The sequence below is a fragment of the Balaenoptera borealis genome (assembly GCF_965194805.1).
Source record: "Balaenoptera borealis genome assembly, chromosome: 3".
Classification (NCBI taxonomy): domain Eukaryota; kingdom Metazoa; phylum Chordata; class Mammalia; order Artiodactyla; family Balaenopteridae; genus Balaenoptera; species Balaenoptera borealis.
Genome location: NC_138866.1, coordinates 95607968 through 95620628, shown reverse-complemented (window position 1 = coordinate 95620628; position 12661 = coordinate 95607968).

Below are 12661 nucleotides of genomic sequence, written 5' to 3'. Positions count from 1 at the left end.
GTTGCTTGGTTGGCCAAAAAGGGCGTATGCGTTTTTTCCTGAATATATTCAGGAAAAAACGCATACGCCCTTTTTGGCCAAGGGCATCATTGTCGAGGTTTTGCCGCTTTTCCTGTGCTTTAAAGGCGATTCGAATCTACCTCCTGAAATCTGTTTCCTGCAATTCTGCCTTGCTTTCAAATCCTCTTCGTTGCCTTCCCTCAATATATTTGTGGACGAGAGTTATCATTTCTAAGTCTGCAGGTTTGTGAATTGCAGTGCCCCTGAGCTCCATTTTTCAACTCGCTTTCTTGGGAGCTGGCCGCAAAAGCGCAGGATTGCTTCAGGCCCTATTCTGGCTCCGGGCGGCAAGCTGAGCCTGAGGTTAATTCTTCTTCCTGATGGGAAAATAGAGTGACCTGTGCCTGTCCCAACACCTAGAGCTAGTCTCTCATTGGTTCCCCCTCTTCCCGTTTATCCTCAGGACAAACTGCAACCTGTACGGAACAGGAGGTTAAAGGTGCTGATTCTCCAAGCAGGGAGATTGCTAGTATAGCGGCTGGAATGGCGAACCGGAGCACAAGGAGATGAGAAATGAGGTGCGTTTTATAAACCTTTCCCGATCACACGGTGTACCATCTTCTGGGTTTCTCATGCATGTTTTCGATGTAGGAAGATGCCCTTGAACCTGGAGATTTGGGACCCATGGGATGGGTACCACACAGTATTACTTTAAAGGGTCTGCGTTTGCTCACCCAACCTCACCAAACCTCTCAGCCCCAAGAGTGTCCACCCTTATGTCTCATCCATCTGTGGGTCTACATATGGTCAATCCAGGTTGCATCACAGCCCCTAAACGAATTTTGTCAGAATTTCTCTCTCTTTCACTGTCTTTGTTTCACGGGTTTTTAAAAGTAATTGATTTGTATAATGGGGTTTAGCTGCTTTTCACTGCTGTGGTTATGCCGCTTTTCACCCACTTCACTCACTTACAGAGAGATATAAATACATAGGTTTTAAGATTCTTACTAGTCAGATATATTCTTGTGCGGTGAATAGGGGTTGTTTTGTCCAGTTCACTGAGCAAGGAGTAGGTCTTGTCTATTACATATTGGGTTTATGGAACACTATGTGAGCTAATTTGAAACCCTTGTTTTATGCATCACCCCACCTCACCTTTCCCGTTAAGCAGCCCTAGTGTGTTTTCTAAACGTGTGACTCTGACCTGTTATGTAATTCAGTTCAAGGGTAGCGGTTTTTACATTCCCTCTATAAGTGATATCTTATGATAAGTGTCTTTTTCTGTGTGACTTATTTCACTTAGAATCGTCGTAGCCAAATCCACTCATCATGCTGCTCCTAGCCTTATGACGTTGATTTCATGGCTGAGTGATATTCCATTGTACATAAGGACCACAACTTCTTTATCCATTCTTGTCTTTCCTGGGATATTTAAGGTGTAACAAAGTGGAGGTTCTTGTCAACAGAGCAGCCCTAAACTTTGGGGTGCCTGTGTCTTGCTGATTTTTAGTTTTCCCAATTTATACGCCCATGAGTGGAAGTGCCCTATGCTCTCTAAGCTGAGTTTTTTAGATGTTTCAGGACACACCGTACACTTCTCCAGAGTGGCTGTTGGCAATTTCCATCCGGCCCATCAGCGTAGCAAGGCTCCCATTTCTCCATGGCCTGTCCTGCATTTCTGGTTTTGACACTTTATTCAGCCTGGCCCTTTTGACCGATGGGAAGCGAGACTTCTTTGTAGCGCTAATTTGCCTTTCCAGGTTGCTTGGTTGGCCAAAAAGGGCGTATGCGTTTTTTCCTGAATATATTCAGGAAAAAACGCATAGGCCCTTTTTGGCCAAGGGCATCATTGTTGAGGTTTTGCCGCTTTTCCTGTGCTTTAAAGCCGATTCGAATCTACCTCCTGAAATCTGTTTCCTGCAATTCTGCCTTGCTTTCAAATCCTCTTCGTTGCCTTCCCTCAATATATTTGTGGACGAGAGTTATCATTTCTAACTCTGCAGGTTTGTGAATTGCAGTGCCCCTGAGCTCCATTGTTCAACTCGCTTTCTTGGGAGCTGGCCGCAAAAGCGCAGGATTGCTTCAGGCCCTTTTCTGGCTCCGGGCGGCAGGCTGAGCCTGAGGTTAATTCTTCTTCCTGATGGGAAAATAGAGTGACCTGTGCCTGTCCCAACACCTAGAGCTAGTTCCTCATTGGTTCCCCCTCTTCCCGTTCATCCTCAGGACAAATTGCAACCTGTACGGAACAGGAGGTTAAAGGTGCTGATTCTCCAAGCAGGGAGATTGCTAGTATAGCGGCTGGAATGGCGAACCGGAGCACAAGGAGATGAGAAATGAGGTGCGTTTTAGAAACCTTTCCCGATCACACGGTGTACCATCTTCTGGGTTTCTCATGCATGTTTTCGATGTAGGAAGATGCCCTTGAACCTGGAGATTTGGGACCCATGGGATGGGTACCACACAGTATTACTTTAAAGGGTCTGCGTTTGCTCACCCAACCTCACCAAACCTCTCAGCCCCAAGAGTGTCCACCCTTATGTCTCATCCATCTGTGGGTCTACATATGGTCAATCCAGGTTGCATCACAGCCCCTGAACGAATTTTGTCAGAATTTCTCTCTCTTTCACTGTCTTTGTTTCACGGGTTTTTAAAAGTAATTGATTTGTATAATGGGGTTTAGCTGCTTTTCACTGCTGTGGTTATGCCGCTTTTCACCCACTTCACTCACTTACAGAGAGATATAAATACATAGGTTTTAAGCTTCTTACTAGTCAGATATATTCTTGGGCGGTGAATAGGGCGTGTTGAGTCCAGTTCACTGAGGAAGGAGTAGGTCTTGTCTATTACATATTGGGTTTATGGAACGCTATCTGAGCTAATTTGAAACCCTTGTTTTATGCATCACCCCACCTCACCTTTCCCGTTAAGCAGCCCTAGTGTGTTTTCTAAACGTGTGACTCTGACCTGTTATGTAATTCAGTTCAAGGGTAGCGGTTTTTACATTCCCTCTATAAGTGATATCTTATGATAAGTGTCTTTTTCTGTGTGACTTATTTCACTTAGAATCGTCGTACCCAAATCCACTCATCATGCTGCTACTAGCCTTATGACGTTGATTTCATGGCTGAGTGATATTCCATTGTACATAAGGACCACAACTTCTTTATCCATTCTTGTCTTTCCTGGGATATTTAAGGTGTAACAAAGTGGAGGTTCTTGTCAACAGAGCAGCCCTAAACTTTGGGGTGCCTGTGTCTTGCTGATTTTTAGTTTTCCCAATTTATACGCCCATGAGTGGAAGTGCCCTATGCTCTCTAAGCTGAGTTTTTTAGATGTTTCAGGACACACCGTACACTTCTCCAGAGTGGCTGTTGGCAATTTCCATCCGGCCCATCAGCGTAGCAAGGCTCCCATTTCTCCATGGCCTGTCCTGCATTTCTGGTTTTGACACTTTATTCAGCCTGGCCCTTTTGACCGATGGGAAGCGAGACTTCTTTGTAGCGCTGATTTGCCTTTCCAGGTTGCTTGGTTGGCCAAAAAGGGCGTATGCATTTTTTCCTGAATATATTCAGGAAAAAACGCATACGCCCTTTTTGGCCAAGGGCATCATTGTCGAGGTTTTGCCGCTTTTCCTGTGCTTTAAAGGCGATTCGAATCTACCTCCTGAAATCTGTTTCCTGCAATTCTGCCTTGCTTTCAAATCCTCTTCGTTGCCTTCCCTCAATATATTTGTGGACGAGAGTTATCATTTCTAACTCTGCAGGTTTGTGAATTGCAGTGCCCCTGAGCTCCATTGTTCAACTCGCTTTCTTGGGAGCTGGCCGCAAAAGCGCAGGATTGCTTCAGGCCCTTTTCTGGCTCCGGGCGGCAGGCTGAGCCTGAGGTTAATTCTTCTTCCTGATGGGAAAATAGAGTGACCTGTGCCTGTCCCAACACCTAGAGCTAGTCTCTCATTGGTTCCCCCTCTTCCCGTTCATCCTCAGGACAAATTGCAACCTGTACGGAACAGGAGGTTAAAGGTGCTGATTCTCCAAGCAGGGAGATTACTAGTATAGCGGCTGGAATGGCGAACCGGAGCACAAGGAGATGAGAAATGAGGTGCGTTTTAGAAACCTTTCCCGATCACACGGTGTACCATCTTCTGGGTTTCTCATGCATGTTTTCGATGTAGGAAGATGCCCTTGAACCTGGAGATTTGGGACCCATGGGATGGGTACCACACAGTATTACTTTCAAGGGTCTGCGTTTGCTCACCCAACCTCACCAAACCTCTCAGCCCCAAGAGTGTCCACCCTTATGTCTCATCCATCTGTGGGTCTACATATGGTCAATCCAGGTTGCATCACAGCCCCTGAACGAATTTTGTCAGAATTTCTCTCTCTTTCACTGTCTTTGTTTCACGGGTTTTTAAAAGTAATTGATTTGTATAATGGGGTTTAGCTGCTTTTCACTGCTGTGGTTATGCCGCTTTTCACCCACTTCACTCACTTACAGAGAGATATAAATACATAGGTTTTAAGATTCTTACTAGTCAGATATATTCTTGGGCGGTGAATAGGGCGTGTTGAGTCCAGTTCACTGAGGAAGGAGTAGGTCTTGTCTATTACATATTGGGTTTATGGAACGCTATCTGAGCTAATTTGAAACCCTTGTTTTATGCATCACCCCACCTCACCTTTCCCGTTAAGCAGCCCTAGTGTGTTTTCTAAACGTGTGACTCTGACCTGTTATGTAATTCAGTTCAAGGGTAGCGGTTTTTACATTCCCTCTATAAGTGATATCTTATGATAAGTGTCTTTTTCTGTGTGACTTATTTCACTTAGAATCGTCGTACCCAAATCCACTCATCATGCTGCTCCTAGCCTTATGACGTTGATTTCATGGCTGAGTGATATTCCATTGTACATAAGGACCACAACTTCTTTATCCATTCTTGTCTTTCCTGGGATATTTAAGGTGTAACAAAGTGGAGGTTCTTGTCAACAGAGCAGCCCTAAACTTTGGGGTGCCTGTGTCTTGCTGATTTTTAGTTTTCCCAATTTATACGCCCATGAGTGGAAGTGCCCTATGCTCTCTAAGCTGAGTGTTTTAGATGTTTCAGGACACACCGTACACTTCTCCAGAGTGGCTGTTGGCAATTTCCATCCGGCCCATCAGCGTAGCAAGGCTCCCATTTCTCCATGGCCTGTCCTGCATTTCTGGTTTTGACACTTTATTCAGCCTGGCCCTTTTGACCGATGGGAAGCGAGACTTCTTTGTAGCGCTGATTTGCCTTTCCAGGTTGCTTGGTTGGCCAAAAAGGGCGTGTGCGTTTTTTCCTGAATATATTCAGGAAAAAACGCATACGCCCTTTTTGGCCAAGGGCATCATTGTCGAGGTTTTGCCGCTTTTCCTGTGCTTTAAAGGCGATTGGAATCTACCTCCTGAAATCTGTTTCCTGCAATTCTGCCTTGCTTTCAAATCCTCTTCGTTGCCTTCCCTCAATATATTTGTGGACGAGAGTTATCATTTCTAACTCTGCAGGTTTGTGAATTGCAGTGCCCCTGAGCTCCATTGTTCAACTCGCTTTCTTGGGAGCTGGCCGCAAAAGCGCAGGATTGCTTCAGGCCCTATTCTGGCTCCGGGCGGCAAGCTGAGCCTGAGGTTAATTCTTCTTCCTGATGGGAAAATAGAGTGACCTGTGCCTGTCCCAACACCTAGAGCTAGTCTCTCATTGGTTCCCCCTCTTCCCGTTCATCCTCAGGACAAATTGCAACCTGTACGGAACAGGAGGTTAAAGGTGCTGATTCTCCAAGCAGGGAGATTGCCAGTATAGCAGCTGGAATGGCGAACCGAAGCACAAGGAGATGAGAAATGAGGTGCGTTTTAGAAACCTTTCCCGATCACACGGTGTACCATCTTCTGGGTTTCTCATGCATGTTTTCGATGTAGGAAGATGCCCTTGAACCTGGAGATTTGGGACCCATGGGATGGGTACCACACAGTATTACTTTAAAGGGTCTGCGTTTGCTCACCCAACCTCACCAAACCTCTCAGCCCCAAGAGTGTCCACCCTTATGTCTCATCCATCTGTGGGTCTACATATGGTCAATCCAGGTTGCATCACAGCCCCTGAACGAATTTTGTCAGAATTTCTCTCTCTTTCACTGTCTTTTTTTCACGGGTTTTTAAAAGTAATTGATTTGTATAATGGGGTTTAGCTGCTTTTCACTGCTGTGTTTATGCCGCTTTTCACCCACTTGACTCACTTACAGAGAGATATCAATACATAGGTTTTAAGATTCTTACTAGTCAGATATATTCTTGGGCGGTGAATAGGGGGTGTTGAGTCCAGTTCGCTGAGGAAGGTGTAGGTCTTGTCTATTACATATTGGGTTTATGGAACGCTATCTGAGCTACTTTGAAACCCTTGTTTTATGCATCACCCCACCTCACCTTTCCCGTTAAGCAGCCCTAGTGTGTTTTCTAAACGTGTGACTCTGACCTGTTATGTAATTCAGTTCAAGGGTAGCGGTTTTTACATTCCCTCTATAAGTGATATCTTATGATAAGTGTCTTTTTCTGTGTGACTTATTTCACTTAGAATCGTCGAACCCAAATCCACTCATCATGCTGCTCCTAGCCTTATGACGTTGATTTCATGGCTGAGTGATATTCCATTGTACATAAGGACAACAACTTCTTTATCCATTCTTGTCTTTCCTGGGATATTTAAGGTGTAACAAAGTGGAGGTTCTTGTCAACAGAGCAGCCCTAAACTTTGGGGTGCCTGTGTCTTGCTGATTTTTAGTTTTCCCAATTTATACGCCCATGAGTGGAAGTGCCCTATGCTCTCTAAGCTGAGTGTTTTAGATGTTTCAGGACACACCGTACACTTCTCCAGAGTGGCTGTTGGCAATTTCCATCCGGCCCATCAGCGTAGCAAGGCTCCCATTTCTCCATGGCCTGTCCTGCATTTCTGGTTTTGACACTTTATTCAGCCTGGCCCTTTTGACCGATGGGAAGCGAGACTTCTTTGTAGCGCTGATTTGCCTTTCCAGGTTGCTTGGTTGGCCAAAAAGGGCGTGTGCGTTTTTTCCTGAATATATTCAGGAAAAAACGCATACGCCCTTTTTGGCCAAGGGCATCATTGTCGAGGTTTTGCCGCTTTTCCTGTGCTTTAAAGGCGATTGGAATCTACCTCCTGAAATCTGTTTCCTGCAATTCTGCCTTGCTTTCAAATCCTCTTCGTTGCCTTCCCTCAATATATTTGTGGACGAGAGTTATCATTTCTAACTCTGCAGGTTTGTGAATTGCAGTGCCCCTGAGCTCCATTGTTCAACTCGCTTTCTTGGGAGCTGGCCGCAAAAGCGCAGGATTGCTTCAGGCCCTATTCTGGCTCCGGGCGGCAAGCTGAGCCTGAGGTTAATTCTTCTTCCTGATGGGAAAATAGAGTGACCTGTGCCTGTCCCAACACCTAGAGCTAGTCTCTCATTGGTTCCCCCTCTTCCCGTTCATCCTCAGGACAAATTGCAACCTGTACGGAACAGGAGGTTAAAGGTGCTGATTCTCCAAGCAGGGAGATTGCTAGTATAGCGGCTGGAATGGCGAACCGGAGCACAAGGAGATGAGAAATGAGGTGCGTTTTAGAAACCTTTCCCGATCACACGGTGTACCATCTTCTGGGTTTCTCATGCATGTTTTCGATGTAGGAAGATGCCCTTGAACCTGGAGATTTGGGACCCATGGGATGGGTACCACACAGTATTACTTTAAAGGGTCTGCGTTTGCTCACCCAACCTCACCAAACCTCTCAGCCCCAAGAGTGTCCACCCTTATGTCTCATCCATCTGTGGGTCTACATATGGTCAATCCAGGTTGCATCACAGCCCCTGAACGAATTTTGTCAGAATTTCTCTCTCTTTCACTGTCTTTGTTTCACGGGTTTTTAAAAGTAATTGATTTGTATAATGGGGTTTAGCTGCTTTTCACTGCTGTGGTTATGCCGCTTTTCACCCACTTCACTCACTTACAGAGAGATATAAATACATAGGTTTTAAGCTTCTTACTAGTCAGATATATTCTTGGGCGGTGAATAGGGCGTGTTGAGTCCAGTTCACTGAGCAAGGAGTAGGTCTTGTCTATTACATATTGGGTTTATGGAACGCTATCTGAGCTAATTTGAAACCCTTGTTTTATGCATCACCCCACCTCACCTTTCCCGTTAAGCAGCCCTAGTGTGTTTTCTAAACGTGTGACTCTGACCTGTTATGTAATTCAGTTCAAGGGTAGCGGTTTTTACATTCCCTCTATAAGTGATATCTTATGATAAGTGTCTTTTTCTGTGTGACTTATTTCACTTAGAATCGTCGTACCCAAATCCACTCATCATGCTGCTACTAGCCTTATGACGTTGATTTCATGGCTGAGTGATATTCCATTGTACATAAGGACCACAACTTCTTTATCCATTCTTGTCTTTCCTGGGATATTTAAGGTGTAACAAAGTGGAGGTTCTTGTCAACAGAGCAGCCCTAAACTTTGGGGTGCCTGTGTCTTGCTGATTTTTAGTTTTCCCAATTTATACGCCCATGAGTGGAAGTGCCCTATGCTCTCTAAGCTGAGTTTTTTAGATGTTTCAGGACACACCGTACACTTCTCCAGAGTGGCTGTTGGCAATTTCCATCCGGCCCATCAGCGTAGCAAGGCTCCCATTTCTCCATGGCCTGTCCTGCATTTCTGGTTTTGACACTTTATTCAGCCTGGCCCTTTTGACCGATGGGAAGCGAGACTTCTTTGTAGCGCTGATTTGCCTTTCCAGGTTGCTTGGTTGGCCAAAAAGGGCGTATGCATTTTTTCCTGAATATATTCAGGAAAAAACGCATACGCCCTTTTTGGCCAAGGGCATCATTGTCGAGGTGTTGCCGCTTTTCCTGTGCTTTAAAGGCGATTCGAATCTACCTCCTGAAATCTGTTTCCTGCAATTCTGCCTTGCTTTCAAATCCTCTTCGTTGCCTTCCCTCAATATATTTGTGGACGAGAGTTATCATTTCTAAGTCTGCAGGTTTGTGAATTGCCGTGCCCCTGAGCTCCATTTTTCAACTCGCTTTCTTGGGAGCTGGCCGCAAAAGCGCAGGATTGCTTCAGGCCCTATTTGGGCTCCGGGCGGCAGGCGGAGCCTGTGGTTAATTCTTCTTCCTGATGAGAAAATAGAGTGACCTGTGCCTGTCCCAATACCTAGAGCTAGTCTCTCATTGGTTCCCCCTCTTCCCGTTCATCCTCAGGACAAATTGCAACCTGTACAGAACAGGAGGTTAAAGGTGCTGATTCTCCAAGCAGGGAGATTGCTAGTATAGCGGCTGGAATGGCGAACCGGAGCACAAGGAGATGAGAAATGAGGTGCGTTTTAGAAACCTTTCCCGATCACACGGTGTACCATCTTCTGGGTTTCTCATGCATGTTTTCGATGTAGGAAGATGCCCTTGAACCTGGAGATTTGGGACCCATGGGATGGGTACCACGCAGTATGACTTTCAAGGGTCTGCGTTTGCTCACCCAACCTCACCAAACGTCTCAGCCCCAAGAGTGTCCACCCTTATGTCTCATCCATCTGTGGGTCTACATATGGTCAATCCAGGTTGCATCACAGCCCCTGAACGAATTTTGTCAGAATTTCTCTCTCTTTCACTGTCTTTGTTTCACGGGTTTTTAAAAGTAATTGATTTGTATAATGGGGTTTAGCTGCTTTTCACTGCTGTGTTTATGCCGCTTTTCACCCACTTCACTCACTTACAGAGAGATATAAATACATAGGTTTTAAGATTCTTACTAGTCAGATATATTCTTGGGCGGTGAATAGGGCGTGTTGAGTCCAGTTCACTGAGCAAGGAGTAGGTCTTGTGTATTACATATTGGGTTTATGGAACGCTATCTGAGCTACTTTGAAACCCTTGTTTTATGCATCACCCCACCTCACCTTTCCCGTTAAGCAGCCATAGTGTGTTTTCTAAACGTGTGACTCTGACCTGTTATGTAATTCAGTTCAAGGGTAGCGGTTTTTACATTCCCTCTATAAGTGATATCTTATGATAAGTGTCTTTTTCTGTGTGACTTATTTCACTTAGAATCGTCGTACCCAAATCCACTCATCATGCTGCTCCTAGCCTTATGACGTTGATTTCATGGCTGAGTGATATTCCATTGTACATAAGGACCACAACTTCTTTATCCATTCTTGTCTTTCCTGGGATATTTAAGGTGTCATGAAGTGGAGGTTTTTGTCAACAGAGCAGCCCTAAACTTTGGGGTGCCTGTGTCTTTCTGATTTTTAGTTTTCCCAATTTATACGCCCATGAGTGGAAATGCCCTATGCTCTCTAAGCTGAGTTTTTTAGATGTTTCAGGACACACCGTACACTTCTCCAGAGTGGCTGTTGGCAATTTACATCCCGCCCATCAGCGTAGCAAGGCTCCCATTTCTCCATGGCCTATCCTGCATTTCTAGTTTTGACACTTTTTTCAGCATGGCCCTTTTGACCGATGGGAAGCGAGACCTCTTTGTAGCGCTGATTTGCCTTTCCAGGTTGCTTGGTTGGCCAAAAAGGGCGTATGCGTTTTTTCCTGAATATATTCAGGAAAAAACGCATACGCCCTTTTTGGCCAAGGGCATCATTGTCGAGGTTTTGCCGCTTTTCCTGTGCTTTAAAGGCGATTCGAATCTACCTCCTGAAATCTGTTTCCTGCAATTCTGCCTTGCTTTCAAATCCTCTTCGTTGCCTTCCCTCAATATATTTGTGGACGAGAGTTATCATTTCTACCTCTGCAGGTTTGTGAATTGCCGTGCCCCTGAGCTCCATTTTTCAACTCGCTTTCTTGGGAGCTGGCCGCAAAAGCACAGGACTGCTTCAGGCCCTATTCGGGCTCCGGGCGGCAAGCTGAGCCTGAGGTTAATTCTTCTTCCTGATGGGAAAATAGAGTGACCTGTGCCTGTCCCAACACCTAGAGCTAATCTCTCATTGGTTCCCCCTCTTCCCGTACATCCTCAGGACAAATTGCCACCTGTACGGAACAGGAGGTTAAAGGTGCTGATTCTCCAAGCAGGGAGATTGCTAGTATAGCGGCTGGAATGGCGAACCGGAGCACAAGGAGATGAGAAATGAGGTGCGTTTTAGAAACCTTTCCCGATCACACGGTGTACCATCTTCTGGGTTTCTCATGCATGTTTTCGATGTAGGAAGATGCCCTTGAACCTGGAGATTTGGGACCCATGGGATGGGTACCACACAGTATTACTTTAAAGGGTCTGCGTTTGCTCACCCAACCTCACCAAACCTCTCAGCCCCAAGAGTGTCCACCCTTATGTCTCATCCATCTGTGGGTCTACATATGGTCAATCCAGGTTGCATCACAGCCCCTGAACGAATTTTGTCAGAATTTCTCTCTCTTTCACTGTCTTTGTTTCACGGGTTTTTAAAAGTAATTGATTTGTATAATGGGGTTTAGCTGCTTTTCACTGCTGTGGTTATGCCGCTTTTCACCCACTTCACTCACTTACAGAGAGATATAAATACATAGGTTTTAAGATTCTTACTAGTCAGATATATTCTTGGGCGGTGAATAGGGCGTGTTGAGTCCAGTTCACTGAGGAAGGAGTAGGTCTTGTCTATTACATATTGGGTTTATGGAACGCTATCTGAGCTAATTTGAAACCCTTGTTTTATGCATCACCCCACCTCACCTTTCCCGTTAAGCAGCCCTAGTGTGTTTTCTAAACGTGTGACTCTGACCTGTTATGTAATTCAGTTCAAGGGTAGCGGTTTTTACATTCCCTCTATAAGTGATATCTTATGATAAGTGTCTTTTTCTGTGGGACTTATTTCACTTAGAATCGTCGTACCCAAATCCACTCATCATGCTGCTCCTAGCCTTATGACGTTGATTTCATGGCTGAGTGATATTCCATTGTACATAAGGACCACAACTTCTTTATCCATTCTTGTCTTTCCTGGGATATTTAAGGTGTAACAAAGTGGAGGTTCTTGTCAACAGAGCAGCCCTAAACTTTGGGGTGCCTGTGTCTTGCTGATTTTTAGTTTTCCCAATTTATACGCCCATGAGTGGAAGTGCCCTATGCTCTCTAAGCTGAGTTTTTTAGATGTTTCAGGACACACCGTACACTTCTCCAGAGTGGCTGTTGGCAATTTCCATCCGGCCCATCAGCGTAGCAAGGCTCCCATTTCTCCATGGCCTGTCCTGCATTTCTGGTTTTGACACTTTATTCAGCCTGGCCCTTTTGACCGATGGGAAGCGAGACTTCTTTGTAGCGCTGATTTGCCTTTCCAGGTTGCTTGGTTGGCCAAAAAGGGCGTATGCGTTTTTTCCTGAATATATTCAGGAAAAAACGCATACGCCCTTTTTGGCCAAGGGCATCATTGTCGAGGTTTTGCCGCTTTTCCTGTGCTTTAAAGGCGATTCGAATCTACCTCCTGAAATCTGTTTCCTGCAATTCTGCCTTGCTTTCAAATCCTCTTCGTTGCCTTCCCTCAATATATTTGTGGACGAGAGTTATCATTTCTAAGTCTGCAGGTTTGTGAATTGCAGTGCCCCTGAGCTCCATTGTTCAACTCGCTTTCTTGGGAGCTGGCCGCAAAAGCGCAGGATTGCTTCAGGCCCTTTTCTGGCTC